Source organism: Triticum dicoccoides, chromosome 6A (genome assembly GCF_002162155.2).
Source record: "Triticum dicoccoides isolate Atlit2015 ecotype Zavitan chromosome 6A, WEW_v2.0, whole genome shotgun sequence".
Lineage (NCBI taxonomy): Eukaryota > Viridiplantae > Streptophyta > Magnoliopsida > Poales > Poaceae > Triticum > Triticum dicoccoides.
In genome coordinates this window covers 427,044,589-427,048,816 of record NC_041390.1, presented here as the reverse complement: position 1 = coordinate 427,048,816, position 4,228 = coordinate 427,044,589, and positions in this window count along the sequence as shown.

Below are 4,228 nucleotides of genomic sequence, written 5' to 3'. Positions count from 1 at the left end.
AAAGGGGGGGGGGGGTTGGGGGTTTTGGGGGGTTAATTTAGGTGTTTCATATATTGTGTTAGCTAGCTATAATTAATAGAAAGAAGTGTCCTCTCTTATGTCCGTGCTTGGTCGACGCTACGTACTATACATACGTATAGAGAGGACTAGACACGCTAGCTATCTAGTAAGCAAATGAAGGAAACAAAAGATCGTCATGAACATATATGCATACAGAGAGAAGTGATATCGACCACCTCTCCTTCTCCGAGAGATTGGTCGAACAACAAGTTCTCGTATATCTATCCGACACTACCGGCTACATATATACAATAATTATCTCTTACAAATATAATCATACGGACTCATGGTCCACATAGTATTCTTCGTCTTCAGCGATCACGTGGTCAAGAAAGAGTGTCGCCAATTCCTCTTGAATTGCTCGCATGCGAGCTGGTGCTAGGAGTTCATCCCGCTTCCGAAACATCTAATTTAAAGAAGGGGGTCAATACATATATATATGAATGAATGAAACTCAACACAAATGATGGTAATAAAATAAAATTGTGAATGTTGTTATTTACGTACTTCATATTGTTCGTCAGTGTAGCCCCGCTCACAGGTCTTGTGGCGAATGGACTCGCAAACGTAGTATCCACAGAAATCATTCCCTTGTTCCTGCCACAACCACTTTACAAGAAATACAGATCAGTCAAACTGATAAGAAAGAATGCCAAATGGTATTGATGAAACTAGCGCTTGAATCACTAATAGATGCGTGGAACATGCTACTATAGTGCTTACTTTCCGGTGTCTAAATTGCAGCTCCTTCGGCAGTCCCGGAGCTTTTCTGGTGAATTTTCTCCAAACCCTGCCGGACAAAGAAAACAATTACTTGATATATCATGAAATGAACAAAGTTGCTGATATGGTGGATAATGATCAATTTAACTTACTTCTCGAGTATTTGAGTCATGTCTGCATAGTCCTGGGGATCTTTTCGTCTTGAGTCTAAGACGGTTACTAGTCCCTGCTCAAGCTTAATCTCTAGGAGAATATAGTGGAAACTGCACACGCATGCATAACTCATCAATTACATTACTATAACCTTGACTAATATATAAGGGAAACCGAATACGCACAAGACAGTAACACTCACTTGAAGTTGTAAGGAAAGAGTATTATATCTTTGTTTTCATTTATTACCAACGATCGTAGCAAGTTGCCCTCGGTAGCTACGACATGAAATTTAACCTGAGTTGCATCTATGAGATATGTGTTAATGAACCCAATATCACCGACTTGTCTTTTCTTCATTCGGCGATCTTCAATCTGCATAATATAGTGAGGATGATTATAAATACATGCAATGAAAGAGCTGTGCCATATAGAGAGACTTAATGACAGAAGTAGTACTACTTACAGACAGTAGCAGGCGACCGTTGTTTTATCGAGGGCCAATTGATTGAAAAACTGAAAGAACTCCTCAAATGGAACAGACAACAGTTCAATTCCAACGAGGTCATGCTCCTTTTTAACTTTCACATACAAAAGTACTCCTCCCCCCAGAGTCTCTGCAGATTTTCAAGTACTAATCATGCAATCTTCGCATCATCGTTGATAGAGATCTTTCATCTTTGACGAGAGGCTTCCCGTACTCGTATCTTTGTATCTGCACCTCCATGAAATCATAATGTACATTCTCGGGCAGGTAATCGCCAAGATTGCTATAACCGGGCACCATCCTCGGATCATTAGCGACGTTGTCGCTAGGCACCTTGAGCGGGGGGCACGATTGCTTCGCTTGTTCGCCAAGCTACGCAATTTGTTTCCCAGCTCGTCGTTCTTTCATCCTTTGATCACTGACAGTACTTCCCGACCGCTCCGCTTCGGCAAATTCCTTTCCAATAATGCGCTCATAGTTTCCTTTCGGCGGAGACTTGGGTGGTTTTGTCAGGACAGCCAGAGTGCGCTTCGCTTTCACCGGATCTACCTTCTCTTCCGGAGGTGGATGTTTCTTTGCTTTCACCCCTTCAAAGTAGTTCCTCACTTCTTCTCGTGCGACCTCGGTGTTCTCCTCTGGGGTCCTCTTGTATGGTAACTTCTGTGGAGTCTTCAGAGAAGGACCAAATCTGTATTTCCTCCGGCCTCTGGCTGTACTGCTAGACGCCGCCAGAGTAGACGAAGCGGTTGTCTTCTTTACTTGCTTATGAGGCAGAGGAGAAGGTCTACGACGCGCCGGAGCAGCCGGAGCGGCGGCAGGTCTCTTCCGCCCTTGCTGATGAGGCGGAGAAGGAGGAGGCTGGCTGCTCAGGGGCATCGGCGCAGGAGGAGAAGGAGACGGAGTTTAGCCACACACTAGAGAAGGAGCCGGTCGAGTGCCCTGATCATCACTCGCCGGAGGAGGAGGCGGTGGAGGAGGCAGAGTGCCCTGACTCGCCGGAGGAGGAGGCAGTGGAGGAGGAGGAGTGCCCTGACTTGCCGGAGGAGGAGGAGGAGGCGGAGGCGTCCAGTTCGGAAGGTTGATGAGCTCCTTCCGCCATAGGCATGGAGTCTTCAGAGCAGACCCCAGCCTAGTCTCCCCTTCACAGGTAGGGTGGTCAAGCTGGAGGTCCTCAAATCCCTCCGTTATTTCATCCACCATCACCCTAGCATATCCTTCTGGAATCGGCCGGCAGTGAAAAGTTGCGCCGGGTTCAGTAGGATAAACAAAGACAACAGCCGCCTTGACCTTCAAATTCATCCATTGCGTCATAAGGTGGCAATTTTGAGACTCCATGATAGCATCCACGGGATAGCTGGCAGGAGCCATCAAGGCATGCTCCGGCTGAAGCAGCTCAGTGGAAGCCATGCTGCTTCTCCGCTGAGATGGCGGGGTAGCTTCGGGGGAAGCTTCGGCAGTACGTTTGCTGCGATTTGATTCTCGTTCCTCTATCGCTTGTACCCTTGCTTGCAGCGCCTGCATTTGGGTCTGATGCACTTTTTTCCTCCTCTCATGGGATTTGTAACCACCTGCGTCCGGAAACCCAACCTTCCACGGAATGGAGCCAGGCGTGCCTCATGTCCATCCAGGGTGCTCAGGACTCCCGAGGGCTATTGTGAACTCGTCGTTCTCTCTGTCTGGAAAGAACGTCCCTTGCTGCGCTGCTTCGATATACTGCTGAAGCTTCCTGACTGGTATGTCCATTTGATCGTTCGTCCAAATGCACTTCCCTGTTACAGGGTCCAAGGTTCCGCCAGCCCCGAAGAACCAAGTCCGGCAACAGTCTGGCCAGTTAATTGTCTTTGGTTTGATCCCTTTATCAACCAGATCATTCTCAGTCTTGGCCCACTTAGGCCGGGCTACGAGGTAGCCACCTGACCCCGTGCGAAGGTGATGCTTCTTCTTCGCAGCATTTTGCTTGTTTGTCGCCGACATCTTCTTACTCTTTTCCGATGTCTTGTGGGCCACAAATGCGGGCCAGTGATCTCTGATCTTCTCATATCTGCCCTTGAATTCTGGTGTCTCATTATTTTCGACAAACTTATTCAGATCTTTCTTCCACCTCCTGAATAGTTCTGCCATCCTCTTAAGAGCAAAAGACTTGATTAATTGCTCTTTAACTGGCTTCTCTGGATTATTCTCTAGCGGTAGGGTGAAATTTGACTTCAGCTTAGTCCAAAGATCATTTTTCTGCATATCATTGACATAAGACACCTCAGGGTCTTCTGTAGCCGGCTTAAACCATTGATGGATGCTGATCGGGATCTTGTCCCTAACCAAAACCCCGCACTGAGCAACAAATGCGCTTTTTGTCCGGAGGGGTTCAATCGTTTGGCCATCGGGCGCGATTGCTATGATCTCAAACTTTTCATCCGAGCTCAACTTTTTCTTCGGGCCTCGTCTCTTTACCGAAGTTGTGCTCAATCCAGAGGGCTTGAAAAAAGAACAAAGACTTAATTAATATGTGTACATACCAAAACAATGAATGCATCAATTAGCTAGTCAGCAGAAGAATTTCTTCTCCTCTTTTTTTTCTTCTTCTTCTCTTCTCTTTTTTTCTTCTTCTTCCTCTTTATTTTATCGGGAACGAGGGTCGTCGAGGGTCAGGGTCGCCGAACGGTAGAGGAAACCCTAAATAGCAAGTATCGTGGGTGTGAGATACATGTGGCCATCGGTGTCGGACACTACATCCACGTCCCACAAGTGACGTGGGTGTCGAAGCCCGCGCCACTTGTGGGACGTGGATGTAGTGTCCGACACCGACGG